We start from the raw sequence: 15,379 nt of genomic DNA on the forward strand, positions 1-15,379 counted from the left end.
CAGATGGAAGAAGCTAGCGGAACTTAAGGAGCAGTGGCAGGATAGATCCACCCCCTTGCCAGAAACACTGTAATTGTTCTCGTTGCTCATCCTGCCAGTGTGCCCAGCCATAATCTGTGTTCTACTATAGCCAGCTGACTCTGGCTTTTAGCTATAAGCCATGTACACTAATATAATAACATAAAATAATATTTCTGGCCATGGGCAGAGAGGGGTAACATCTGAATCTGGAGAATTTGCGGCTTTGTCTACAGCTGTAGGACTTTGTTCTAGGACTTGACCTTTAGAGGGTGCTATTTGCTTTAGTAACCTGCAATGGTCTCGCCGCCCCAACCTTACTGTCAGGGCCCCGTGATGTATGCCAGCAAAAGGAGGCTGGGAGAAACCAAACCAGCCTACACGTGCCCAAGCGTGGTTCTGCTCTCATAACTCCCCTGATCCAAGGTTAGGGGTTCCCTGTTGTCTATAAAGTAAAATGCAAGATCCACTTTGGCCTTTGATGTCACCATCTGGCTCCACCCCATTGTTTCAATGTCCCTCACATCATTCCAGACAAACTGGCTTCTCGTTTGTCTTTCAGACATAATATTCCATCTCCTTTCTGCTCGGTGCCAGGGTCTTTCTCTCTTCTTACCGTTGTGTCTTGGAACCCCCAGCTCCCCTTTAAGTGCCACATTCTTCAAGAAGCCTTTTCTGATTTGCCTAGTTGCCAATGCCCCAACCACATGACTTTGTATTTATTTTACATTTGCCTCTGTTTACTTTTTATGTTACATGCTCTATTTTTCTCTTCCCCTTCCCTTCCTCCCCTCCCCCACTCCAGGTCCCTTAAGGGCAGGGCCTGATTTGTTTCTATCTTTGCATCTTCAGTGTCTAATAAGTTGGCCTAGATACAGTAGGTGCTTAATTAATACTCGTTGAATTGAATAGTAACAGCACACAGTGCAGTTGAAGGATTTGGTTATTGGTGAAAGAGAGAAACACTTGAATTTGCTTCTCTACTCCTTCCAGAGGTTCCATGAATGAAGGTGAACATATTCCTTGCTGTTCTCCCCTGCACTTCAGTTTCTCAATTAAATTCAATATATGAACAAGTTGTGTTTATTCAGTAAGGATAACTAGCCTTCCTCTTTTGTTCACCAGAAAGCTTAATGTGGACTTGTGGGGTTTGACTTTTTAAAGTCTAGAGAAGGAATTTAAATTTTTTAAAAACTTAACATTCCCTTTTTAAAATGTTGAGTTCTGAATTCCCTCTTGTTTCTCCTCCACCCATTGAGAAGGCAAGAAATGTGATATCAATAATTCATGTGAATTCATGCAAAACATTTTGACATTAGCCATATTGTAAAAAGAAAAAGCCAAGAAAACTAAAGAAAGTGAAAAAATTATGCTTCAATATGTACTCAGACTCTTATTCTCTCTCTGGAGGTGCATAGCATCTTTCATCATAAAACTTTGTCTTGTATCATTACAATGATCAGAATAAATAAGTCACTCACAATTGATCATCATACAAAACTGCTGTTACTGTGTATAATGTAATCCTGGTTCTGTTCACTTCACTTTTTATCAGTTCGTATAATTCTTTCAAAGTTTGAACCATCCTGGCTCATCAATTCTTATAGCACAGTAGTATTCCATCACAATCATGTACTATAATTTGCTCATTCATTCTCCAATTGATGGAAATCCCCTCCATTTCCAATTCTTTGTCACTACAGAAAAAGATGCTATATTTTTGTCCAAATAGGTCTTATTTCTTTTGCTTTGATCTCTTGGGATATAGACCTAGTAGTATATTATTAGGTGAAAACCTATGTTGGTTTTATAAGCCCTTGAACATAGTTCCAAATTCATCACCAGAATGAGACCAGTCTACAACTCCATCAATATAGTGCATTCAATTTTTCCATATTCTCTCTACCATTTATCATTTTCCTTTATGTTAGCCAATCTGATCAGTATGAGGTGATCTCTATCAGTGATTTAGAGAAGTTTATGTAACTATAAATAGCTTTGATGTCTTCATAATCAAATCCCATTTATCATTAGCATTCTAGATATTCCCAATCTCTCCCTTCTATGAATTCCTCAAACACCTATGGCCTACACTATTCACCTGGCATTTAGTTTCCCTTTATAATTAGTTCTCTTTTTATTCACATAATTGTTTTCCCATTTATGTGGACATCATCTTGAGAAAAATCATTTGGTCCCTAATACCTTGCATAATTATCTGACTAGAGGAGTTGCTCGATGAGTATATTTGATGGTGAATCATGTTATGAGCACTGAATCTGACCCAAGGACTTAAATGTTCCCAAATCCAAATTTAGACTTTTAAGATAGGCCAAAAGATAAATAAAAGATCCATGGCTATCTCCAAGAAAAACCCAAATCAAAAAAAAAAAAAAAAATCATCAGCTTTGCTGCTCATATCACTTCAGTACCTTCAGTAACCTCTGTATTTCTTATTGAAGGACTGGAAGATGGAGCCAAAAAGCCTTCCCAAAACCTAAGAGCCTATTTCTCACCTAGAATACAACTTTCTCATCCCCACCTCTTTTTAGCTTTCTTTTGTGTGTTATCTCCTCTAAAAGAACAAAAAGAATTGTCTTTTTCTTATTTGTATCATCAATGTTTAGCACAGTGCCTATTACATAGTAGGTGTCTAATAAATGTTTGTTGAATTGAACTGAAAAAAAAAATCATGTCCTGGTTTTTTAAAAAAAACACAGAAAAAATAAACTCATCATTTTATCGTATATTTGCATGTATGCCATGTGATATATGCCCCTGCTATATTCTATGTTCCATGGGGCAGAGATTGTCTTATGTACCTTTATATTTTCTCTTGAGTATCTTTTTTCTAATCAAATTAGGCCTTTATGAAATTATTTTTGAATGATGTCTAGGGAAGGCATGTCCAATCAGAAAAAGACATTTCCCGTGGATCTATGGGCTTCATATGGACTACATTTCCCAGAAAGTCTTGGATGAAAAATTAACTTGGAAGAGTCTTTCAGGACCTTGTTTCTCATAAAATTATGTCTGTTATGCTGATTGTGTTATAGGGAGATAAAGGGGAGAGGCCTCAAAAAAAGAGCAGAAACTATGTGTACAATCTGAGCAAGGAATCCCTGGGGCTGCAATGGTAGCCCAAGAATTCTAGAGTCCCATATCATTTTTCTGGCATCCTGCTGAGGAGAGGATACCCAGGCTATGGAAAGATAGCAAGACTGGGAAATGCTTCTAATAAGAGATTTTAGCCCTGCAGGAGCAAAGCTAGCCTGGGTCACATTGAAGCTTGAGTCATGCTCCAGGGGCCCAAGTCTTAGAAGTAGGCTATTTGGGAGGCAATTGGGAATGGGTATTGAGACATTTTTGATTGCTTGGCTTTCCAATTCTATCTGTATTAAATTTATTAGAATTTCAACATGTAGGTGGAAGGCAGCATGATAAAGGGAAAAAATGGCTGGATTTGGAGATAAGAGGCCTTGGGTTCAATTCTGGTTCTGCCAAGGATGACCTTTGTGCTCTTGGGCAAGTCCTTACTGCTTTGAACCTCAATTCCTCATCTGGAAAATTAGGGGACTAGACTAGAACACCAGTGGAGGATGAGTCTCTTTCAATTTTAAATCTATGATCTTTTAGCCTATTATCAAGAACCAAAATCAATTGAGTTGACTTTTAGAAATTCCCAGGATCCAAAGCAATCCCAATAGACTTTGGACAGAAAAAATGCGTCTGCATCCAGAAAAAGAACTATGGAGGCTGAAAGTAAATCCACACATGCTATATTCACTTCTTTTTTCTGTTGTTTTTAATCTCTCCCATGGTTTTTCCCTTTTGTTCTGATTTTTCTCTCACAATATGATTCATAAAGCAATGTGTTAAACTAAATAAAATTTTAAAAAAGAAGTTCCCAGGAAACTAGGGAGAATGAGCCCAATAGGACAAATTATAAGTGTCTAGAATTTCCACACCTAAAATTCTTAACCCATGTGAACATCCAAAGTGGAGTGGCATATGGGTTAGAGAGAGAATGAGCCAGAAAATGTGGTGGTGGCTGTATATGATAAAGGAGGTACAGATTTAAAAAAAGAAGCCTTACACTCAGTCACTGAGTTCAAATCCCAACTCTGGTATTAACCATATGGTGTTGGACAAATCATTTCAGCTCTTGGGGCTTCAATATCCCAGATTTAGGAGGTTTGCTTCAGATTTCAGATATGAGTAGTGTCCCACTATCTTTTTCATCCCCAAATCTTTTGCTTACCTTAATTTTCCTGTGTAAACTTCTGGCTCACTAGTGGTAGAGGCCAACAGAAAAGGCTCAGTTACGTAAGGTGCCAGGAGGGGCTCCATTGCTAACTACCTCTGTGACTTTGGACTAGTCAGGTCATCATCCAGGCCTTCAGTTTTCTCATCTGTGAAATGAGAGGTTTAGACTAATGAGGTCTCTTCGAGCCGAATTCTAGGTCTGAGCAGTGTCCTCCAATCTTCCCTCTTACCCCTTAGATCTTTTCCTTAATTATGTGATCTCAAGACTTACTGGCAGCATGCTGTAATGCAAATACAGGCCACGAGTCAAGATTGGATTCTAACCTCAGATCTGTGACGTGGGGGACAGATTAAACCACTTTTACCTCTTAACTTCAAATATCTTTTTAATATATGTCACAAAGCTGTTGCAAGGATAAACTAAGATGATGGATATGAAAAATCTGTGGAAAAAGTTAAAAAAGTGCCATACAAAAGTATGTCTAATTGAGACTATGTCCTCTCTTTGCCAACATTGATGTCTTGATGAAATATCTGGCAACAGTTCCACACCAGCCCCCCACCCATACCCCCAGCAGCTCCTTGTCCAGCTAATCTCTATCATGGCTGGATCCAAATTTCCTTTGAGCTGCCAGGGAAGAGATACTGGTTTCATAGCGATGAAAAGATGGTTGTATTGCTTTCCTTAGAGATATTATGACATGATGAAAAAAATCCTACATAAGAAGTCAAGACTTAGGTTAGAATCTTAGCACTGCCATTTGTTATCTGTGCAACCATACTCAAAAGCTCTTAATTTTAAACTTCAAATTCCTTATCTGTATTAATGAAAAGTTGGATTAAATAATTTCTGAAGTCCCTCCCAGATCTAAAGCCTATGGCCTTCTTCCTCTTTCCATCCCCACTCCCCCATTCTTTCATTCACCCCATCCTACTCACTTCCTGCAAGGATGAAAATAAAAACTAAAAGGAAAGACATTTGGATCTTTGGAAGCATCCTCCCAGGTAAGGGATTAGGTGCATCAGATGTAATATATTGTAAGACAAAGTAATGAGTTCCATCTCCATATGACATCCCCAAAAGTCTCTAATGACCTCAAGAATCATTCTATGAACATAATTCAGTAGAATTTACTACTTTGTATATAAGTACAACCCATGCCATAGATCATTTCCTTTTAGATGATTTTCAAAACTGTCAACCTTAAAATCAATCCACAAACTCTTAAACATTTAGTATTACTTTACCTAAGTTCTCAAGTGAGATCCAAGAAGGGTAGGGGGTTTGAATCAAGTGGCTTTTTAGAGCTCCATCATCAGGGAAGAACTTCTGTGCTCAGTCAGAATTGTTGACTAGTTGGGCTAAATGTTGGGGTATAAAGTGCTGAGAAGTGATCTGGACAGACACAGTAGAACCTCTCCTTCTAAGCCATCTGGGAGAAGAGATAAAAGTAATGTCATTAATTTTGTTGTTGTTGAGGCAAGTGAGGTTAAGTGACTTGCCCAGGGTCACACAGCTAGGAAGTGTTAAGTGTCTGAGGCCAGATTTAAACTCAGGTCCTCCTGACTTCAGGGCTGGTGCTCTATCCACTACACTACCTAGTTGCCCAATGTCATTAATTATTAAGTGACAATTATGGGCCAGGTACCAAGGAAACAAAGACTTTTGAAACACTCACAATCTAATGAGGAAAATAACATGCAGATAACTATGCATATAAATATAAGAAAGGTCTATGTTTGTGGATATCTACATGATAAATTAGAGAGAATTGAAAGAAAGGCCCTAGCATTAAGGGAGCAGGAAAGACTTCTTGCCAAAAGTTGGATTTAGTCAGAGGTATCAGGGAAATCAGAAGGCAAAGAGGAAGAAAGAAAACATTCCAGGCATGGAGATAGTGAAAATACATGGCATCTGTAGGTGAAGTGATTTCATGCAAGGAAAAGCAAGAAGGCCAGTGTCCTTGGATAACAGAGTATAGAAAAGGGACTAGAATATGACTGGACATGCAGAAAAGGGACCTAATTATGAAGGACTTTAAAACCAGTAATTTTTCATTTGGTCCTGCAGGTAATAGGAAGTCACTGGAGGCTACTGACATGAGTGTGGAAGAGGGGACATGATCAGAACTGTGCTTTTAGGAAGATCACTTTGATGGCCGAGGAGAGCCTGGATCAACTTGGTGAAAGACGAGTCAGGGACGTCAAGGGCTATGGAAATAGTACAGACAGAAGGGAATGAGGAACTGCCCCAAAGTGATGGCGATGTCAGAGCGGAGGGAGTGTACATGGAGATGGGGTGACCGGACAATCCACTGGAAGTGGAGGACGAATGTAGTCAAATAAGGATTCTAGGTTGCAAGCCTGGGTGACTAGAAGGATGGTGGCACGCTAGACAGTAATAGAGAAGTCAGGAAGAGAGGGGGGTTTAGAGGGGTAAGATCATGATTTTAGTTTTGAACATGCTGAACATATCTACTGGGTATCCTTGATATATAAGAAGGCAGTTGGTTGGAAATATGAGACTGGAGGTCAAGAAAAAGTTTGGGCTGGACAAACTATGAATGAACTATGAGTCATCTGTGTAAAGATGATAACTTAATTCTTTTGAGTTTACTAAGGCTTGTCTATGAAGTTTTTTCACAATTTTCTGCATTCCTTCTATTCTTGGCTACATTGGTTTCATTTATGCCAGAAAATTTAAATTTAAAATACTAGAAAATTATCCATCTGATACTGTTGAATTTGCTTCCTTTATATCTTTTTTTCGTTTTTTTTTTCATTCTTGTCCTTTTGTTCTTCTCAATAAAATTTGTTATTATTTTTTCTAAATCAGCAATAATTGTTTTAGTAATTTAATTGGGATGGCATTGGATAGTTAGGTAAAGTTATCATTTTAAAAATTATATTGGCTTTACCTATCCATGAGCAATAAATAAAACTTCACTTATTTAGATCTGACTATTTGTATATAAAGTATTTTATGTTTATGTTCACATAATTCCTGTGTTGGTTTTGGTAAGTGTATTCTCAGGCATTTTATACGGTCTAGTTATTTTAAGTGACCCAAACAATACTGAATAATATTGCTGACCCATAGTATATATTTCCCTATTTTTCTCTTTTATTTAATCATTTTAGCTTTAACTCTGAGGTCATGTTTACTACCCCTACTTTTTTTTGCATAATAAATTCTACTCCTGCCCTTTATTTCCATTTTTTCTCCCTTTTTAAATGTTTATTTATTTATTTTTGCTGAGGCAATTGGGGTTAAGTGACTTGCCCAGGGTCACACAGAGTGGCTTCAGACATTTATTTCTTTGTCTTATTCAAATCCAGATCTGGAGAACTTTCCCCACTTGCTTCAAGTAAGCTCCTCAGATATGTGGATGCAAATCTACTACATATGTATATATTTGTGTATGTGTATTGTATAAATATGAATATATATGTGTATATATCTTAAAATATTAATATACACAAATTATTATTACCCAAAAAATGATGGTTCTGGGATGCCTTGCGGGCTGCAGCTTTATTTTTTTCTTCAAAGAAACTAGAAAATAAATTCAAAATATATGTTGGCTGTTGATCCCCTTTATTCTTTCATAAGCCCAAGGACCTAAGAGATATACCTATTTCCTTACCACCTGTCTTTCACATTATATTTCAGTTACTTCGGCAACTGGACTTGAATCCCAATTCAAATACTTATGGGTTTGGTGACCCTGGGTGGGCAAGATGCTTAATCCTTTGGAACTTCAGCTTTCTTATCTGTAAAAATTGAAATAATATTTGTAAAATAGGATTGTTTGGAGAAAAGCATTTTGTAAATTTAAAGTAAAATAGAAATGAAAGTCGTTTCTATTATATTAGATAAAACTTGTTTTCACTTGGTCTCCTAATCCACTTCTACAGTGAACAAACATAATATCACTTTCTTTTGCTATGTTCAATCTTTACTTGCTCTCTGCTTTGCTGGCCTTGATTAGTTTTAAACATGACTTTCTCTGTTCCCTCCCTAGTTTTTCAATATTTCAGACCCTCCAGATAATATACTGAATTATTATATCCCTCCTCAGTCTAGAGACTTGCCATTATTTTGTAAAAAGATTATCCTTATAATTCATGGTCTAGGATATCTTCTTTGATAGGGGGCAATACTGATGCTTCCTTCATTTTTACAGTATAACAAAGACAATCTTCCTAAATGGATTGTGATTTTCATTAATGCAGCTGCTCCCTGAATTGATATAGATCCCCATAATAATCTCCAAATCTACCCAAAGAGCTAAAACTTTTCTTCTGGTTATTGGAATATATTAAGCAGATCAACCTAGCCACTCTTACTGGCTTGATGAGTGACCTTTCTTCAGTTATCTGGGTCCCTGACAATGTCTCTTATTCTCCTGAATTGCCATTGGCGACACACTAGTGATTTGCTTTCATCTGTTGTATGTCTTTCCACCACCCTAAGGGTCACCAGTAACTTTTACTCTTCTGAGTTAGCACTGTCTTAATGAGACAGTCATGATTTCCAGTGGTGAGTAAACTCAGGGTCATTAAAAAATGTTGAGTTAATTCCAATATGCAGTCTAGTCTGGTCTCCCCCCTACTCAACACTGTAGTTCCAGTTCAAGATATACATTCATTCATTCATTAATCATTCAATCAATTAGCAAATATTAAGTTTCTATTATGATAGGCACTTGGGATAAAAACACATTTTACCAGTGGGCTTTCTGTTCAGCTGCAACATCACAATCTGAAGAACAGCGCTTTTTCATCCTCTTATATTGAGTATAGATGATTAAACTAAAAGCTTGCAAATAATATTGTGAATTTTACCGAGGAAGCTTTATATGTTCTAGGATTCTATCTCTCAGTAGGATCATTTGTAGGACATTGACAACAGTAAGGAATTCTCCTTTTGTCTAGATTCCATGTGGGACAACCTCTATGATAACTATAACCGATGACTATAAGACACTTTCAAGTTTATAATGTACATTGCATAGTGAACATCTTAGGCATACACCTTGTTCGTCCAGGTGGTCACTGAACAGTTCTCGGTAGCTGTGTCTCTAATATACAATTTTATTAGAAAGCAACTCTAAGGCTAAATTTTAAAAAACAGCAACAAAAAAGCAGTATGTCTCCAAGCCTCACAATTACTGTGAAAGTGTGGTCTGCTAATAAACAACAACAACAACAACAAAAATCAAAGATTCTTCAAAGACCTCTGTCTTCCCTTGACAAGTATTTGTTAAATGAATCATAACAAATGTAACTTCTAAGTGACAAGCAGATGCTGTCACAAGAGCCCCTATCCTTGCAAAACCTTTCTTACCCATGGAGCCTGTGCTGACCTTGTTCTACTGAATAAAATTTTCCTGGTTACTGGACAGATGTCCAACCCCTCCCCCAGCTGGGAGAAGACTGCAGCAAGCATAATGCAAACACACAAACGTACAGGTGAGTAGTGAGATCCTTCCACCCTCTCTCTTGGACTTTTACATGAGAAACCTGGGACTTCTCTTTTACTGCTTTCCTATACCGTCCTGGTGTCTTGGAGAACTCAGACACATTAGATGTTTTAGCTCCAAAATTTCTTGCCCAAAGGGCAGCAAGATGGTACAGTGGATAGAATACTGGTCCTGAACTCTGGAGAACCTGAGCTCAAACCCAGCTCAGCCACTTATTAGCTGTGTGACCCTGGACAAGGCAAGGCACAGTGTGGCACCACATTTAACCCCAACTGCCTTGATGAAAAAAAAAAGAAATTGAAATCTTATAAATGTCAGAAACTGATAATTTTAAAAAATAAATTGCATATTAAGTATTACTAGAAAAATACAATGAATTCTTCTGCCCTTTAATGGGATCATAGTTATAAGCATTAAAGGAACCTCAGAGACCATCTAGTTATCTCACTTCTTTACTTTTTGGTTGTTATATTGACCTTTTCACTAAAAAACAAACAAACAAACAAACAAAAAAAAAACTGCACAGCCATGGCTGATTGGCAATTCCTCCCCAATTCAGAATATAGTCCAAGGGAATTGCCTGAAGGGATTGAGAGATTAAGTGATTAGCTAGGATCGCAAATCCTTCATCAACAGTTCTGGTGCCCAAGTCTCAAGCCAGCTTTTTATTCTGTGATTCATTTTACTTTAACAATAATTAAATTATCCTTTCTCCCCAAGAGACAGGATGAAATCCGGGCCCAAAGGCTTAAAACTTTGATCAAGCAGGTTTTTGGCTTCTGTGCTGTTTTTAGAACTGAACCCCCAAATAAGCCCTTCATGTCCTGTGCCAACTTTCCCCAGATACCTATATAAATGCCTGGGGGCTAAAGGTAACATTCTGATTCTCTCATTCCATCTCTCATATTCACTCCATCCTCTCCACCCACAGCCATCACCTTGCTTCTAAATTACTCTAGCAGTCTCTTAATGACTTTTCTGGATTTGATCTCTCCATTCTCTAACCATCCTCTACATCACTTACTACTTCCTACTTCTAAGATACAAGTCTGTCCTTGCCAACCCCATGAAACAAAACTTTCAGGGGCTCCCTATTACTTCCAAGATAAAATACAAGCTCAATAGTCTAACATTCACAGCCCTGCATAATTTAACTATTTACTTATTCAGGCTTATTTCATATTATTCCCTTTTCTCCACTCCAAATTCTAACCAAACCTAATTATTGTTTGTTCTCTAAAATCAATATTATGCCTCCTATCTTCCTGCATTCGCACAAGCCATATGCCTAGAAATGTCTTTATATCCCACAGAGGCCTTTCAGAATCCCTGTCTTCAGAATTCAGCTAAGTGGACACATCTTCCTTCATGAAGCTTTCTCTTATTCCTGAGGCAGCTGCTTTCTTCCTTCTCAGACAACTTTTGGCCCTCTATTAAACTTATCTGTGTTTATATAATTTCCTTCAAGGAGAGCATAAAGCTATATAGTCTACTGGCTTTAAATATAATAATTATTATCATAGCAACAGCAGCTGCTAGCATTTATATAGCATTGAAAGGTTTACAAAGCACTAAAAATTATCTCATTTTTTCCTCAATAGCCTGGGAGATAGGTGCTATCATTATTTTCCTTTTACATTGAGAAAACTGAAATAGAACTTACTTAACCTGATTGTCCAGAGTTACATAGATAATAATTGTCTGAGTCACATTTGAAGTCCAGGCCGCTCCACTGTGCCACCTAGTTGTGAAGAGACTTAAGTTCAAATCTCAAGATACGAGCGTTATATATACACTAAAAGATCCAGAAAGACTGTACAAGACTCTTTTTCTGGCTGGCATCCATTTCCTCCTAGGGATCTAAATGGTCCTTTCCACAGCGAATGAAGCTCCTGAAATAACTCAGGTGTTCAAATCAAATCAGTGAGCCTCTGACTCCTCAATCAGATCACTCATGTCCCAAAGGCTTTGTCATCTTGAGCTCCAAAGAACCAAAATTTCAGACGTCTCAGAGGGCAACAAGGAGATTCATGATAAGTCCAATAGGACAGGGGCATTTGTATCATGATGTTAATAACAAAGTACTGTGTGGAACCTTCTGGAGGATGAATGAATGGATGGATAAATGAAGAAAGGAAAGCATTTATTAATATTTTATGTGCCAGAAACACTTATGGAAGAACATCAAAAAAGTCACACAGGTTAAGAGGGCATGGATAAACCATAAATCCTTGGGCCTCCGTTTCCTTATCTGTAACATGGGGGACTAGAGACTTGATGATCATTAGGGTCCCTTCATATCCCATAATTCTGTGGATACTCACGGCTATAAGATCAACGTTCCCACAGAAGTACTGAAGAATAGCATCACTTCATTTCCATTTCCCCCAACATGTTTGGCAAAGTGCCGTACAGAGGATTTTCTGGCCAGTAAATGCTTATTGAGTTGAACTGAAGTGAGAGATAGAAAGCAGTCTGGATCTCCTCAAAGCAGAATGGGAATGGGCTAGTCTCTAATCTCTCTTTGAAGCTCCCCACTGACTAGCCTTTGGTCAACCCTTGTGTTATGGAGCATCTGCCTGCTTAGGCCAGCACCAATGGAACTTTCAGCCAAAGGCAGTTAAACTGATTATTTAACTGACAATCTCCCCAAACCAAGGGCAAAGGTACCTGATTTCCCAATTTTTCCTCTCTTAGGATCACCCTCAGGTTCGGCATTCCAGCCTCCTTCTCATATCCTCTCTTCAAATTCTAACTCCACACACCTCCAACTTCGTTCTGAGTCTCAGGTCACTCCTTAGCCATGATTCATTTTATTAACTTCATTTTCTATTTTAAAAAATTATCTTACCTTCCCACTACCTCTGCCCTCCCCTGAGCAAACGAAAAAAACAGAAATCAACTCAAATTGTCTGTGGATTGTTAAATTTTGAGTGTGAGCATTTACCTTGGAATAATGGCAATGTTTTGCATTAGGGTTTTGCTTATTGTTTTGTTGATTGAATTTAAGACAGTAATGGAGAAAATGTTAATAATACAGATTAAATTTACAAGTGTGCCCTTGTTTTCTTAATTTTTTTTTTATTTTGGAAGAGAAGGGAGCAGTGAGAATTTTTAAGGGAGAGAAAAAGTTTCTTTCCTTAAAATAAACTAAAACATTAGAAAAAAAAATGGGACTTTAAAAAACATATGCCTTTGCTGGTGGAGTTGTGAACAAATCCAACCATTTTGGAGAGTAGTTTGGAATTATGCTCAAAAAGTTATCAAACTGTGCATACCCTTTGATCCAGCAGTGTTACTACTGGGCTTATATCCCAAAGAGATTATAAAGAAGGGAAAGGGACCTGTATGTGCACGAATGTTTGTGGCAGCCCTGTTTGTAGTGGCTAGAAACTGGAAACTGAATGGATGCCCATCAGTAGGAGAATGGCTGAATAAATTGTGGTATATGAATATTATGGAATATTACTGTTCTGTAAGAAATGACCAACAGAATGATTTCAGAAAGGCCTGGAGAGACTTACACGAACTGATGCTGAGTGAAATGAGCAGGACCAGGAGATCATTATATACTTCAACAACAATATTATATGATGACCAGTTCTGATGGATCAGGCCATCTTCAGCAACGAGATCAACCAAATCATTTCCAATGGAGCAGTAATGAACTGAACCAGCTACGCCCAGAGAAAGAACTATGGGAGATGACTAAAAACCATTACATTGAATTCCCAATCCCTATATTTATGCCCCTGCATTTTTGATTTCCTTCACAAGCTAATTGTACAATATTTCAGAGTCTGATTCTTTTTGTACAGCAAAATAACGTTTTGGTCATGTATACTTATTGTGTATCTAATTTATATTTTAATGTATTTAACATCTACTGGTCATCCTGCCATCTAGGGGAGGGGGTGGAGGGGGTAAGAGGTGAAAAATTGAAACAAGAGGTTTGGCAATTGTTAACACTGTAAAGTTACCCATGCATATAACCTGTAAATAAAAGGCTATTAAATAAAAAAAATAATAATAATAATAATAAAACATACGCCTTTTGGGAGAGCCAGTCATCAAAAATTTACCTAATTTGAACCCAGACCTAATTTTCTGTATCCATTATTCTTTCCTACTGTGCATAAAACAAGCTCAGTGACTCAGGTCTGGTGGTGCTCTCGTGCTAAATTGCAGCTCTGGGACCCTCAACTCTTTCAAGAATATTTGAAGTTTGAGATTTGGGAGCCTGGGCCAGAAACCTAGGCCATAGCTTATACCTGTTCTCAGCCTAAAGATAAAGTGTTTCACAATGAAAATGAGCAATCTCTCTGGCTTCCATTTGTAGTGCCAGGTTGGATCTCATAGCTAGAAAAAGAATGAGGTATCCTTCCTTCTTTTGTGCTAGAAAAATGGTGACTTCCCAGGATCTTTCCCTTGGTCAAACCCCACACTAAGGCAAAAACTCTACAAGGTCCTCATCTAGTATTGGGGCCATGGAAAGGAGAGATATCACAGAGTTGTCCTCCATTGAGCCCCTCAAATTAGAGGCACCTCTATTCCATTCCTCTTACAAGGTGCAACAGGAATGGTGCAATGTAATATAATTATGGGGTTGGGTGGGGACAATAAAATGAGGATCGCTTGCTCATCTTACTTTACTAGGCTGTTTAAAAAAAAGTTCCCATAGTTAATTCATCAAATAAACATTTGCTAAGAATCTATTTTGGTAGTAAGATATACCTTTGAGTTTAATCTCTTCTCCATCAATATCTAACACCCATGGGATCATGATTTACATATAAAGGATGATATTATAAAAAAAACAGAGATAGTCATCCCTGTGGGATTTGTAGGAAAGAGAGGGATTTATGGCCAAAGAAGAAATAGAGAGCATTATGAAATACAAAATAGATAATTGTGATTACATTAAATTTTAAAATTTTGCACAACAAAAGCGATGCAGCCAAGATTAGAAGGGAAATAAAAAGCTAGGGAAAAAATTTTTATAACCAGTGACTCAAATTTATAAGAATATAAGCCATTTCCCAAATGATAGTCAAAGGATATGAACAATTTTCAGACAGAAATTAAGTCATTTCTCGTCATATGAAAAAAATGCTGTAATCAATATTGACTAGAGAAATGTATATTAAGACAAGTCTGAGATCCACTTCACACCTCTCAGAGGAACTATGCCCAAAGGGTTGTAAAACTGTGTATACCTTTTGATCCAGCAGTGTCTCTACCAGATCTGCAATCAGAGATCATAAAAGAGAAAAAAGGATCTACATGTGTAAAAAATATTATGTAGTAGCCCTTTTTGTATTTGCAAGGAACTGGAAATTGAGTGGATGCCCATCAGTTGGGGAATAACTGAACAAGCTATGGAATATAAACGTAATGGAATAGTATTGTTTTGTAAGAAATGCTTGGCTTTGATAAACCCAAAGACTTCAGTTTCCAGGATAAAAACTCACTATTTGATTTCAGAAAAACCTGGAAAGACACACTAACTGATGCTAAGTGAAGTGAGCAGAACCAGCGTTGACCACGGTAACAGTAGGATTATATGATGATCAACTGTTATGGACTTGGCTCTTTTCCAACAATGAGAT

General features: G+C 37.6%; 1 long non-coding RNA gene across 5 annotated transcripts in view; it reads right to left on the minus strand.

Annotated features, from left to right (window-relative positions):
• LOC111720445 overlaps positions 1-15,379 on the minus strand; it is a 107,483-nt gene that overhangs the window by 13,478 nt on the left and 78,626 nt on the right. For 3 of the 5 annotated variants that reach the window (XR_004233971.1, XR_004233968.1, XR_004233970.1), the window contains exons 7-10: positions 7,932-8,058; positions 7,779-7,840; positions 5,533-5,717; positions 4,280-4,430 (exon numbers count right to left, since the gene is read on the minus strand). This is a non-coding gene — a long non-coding RNA (uncharacterized LOC111720445). Of the gene's footprint in view, positions 1-4,279; positions 4,431-5,532; positions 5,718-7,778; positions 7,841-7,931; positions 8,059-11,433; positions 11,512-12,094; positions 12,800-15,379 lie in introns of those variants that run through there. The other 2 variants (XR_004233969.1, XR_002770124.2) reach the window with 2 other exon arrangements.

The sequence above is a fragment of the Sarcophilus harrisii genome, chromosome 4 (genome assembly GCF_902635505.1).
Source record: "Sarcophilus harrisii chromosome 4, mSarHar1.11, whole genome shotgun sequence".
In the NCBI taxonomy this organism is placed as follows: Eukaryota; Metazoa; Chordata; class Mammalia; order Dasyuromorphia; family Dasyuridae; genus Sarcophilus; species Sarcophilus harrisii.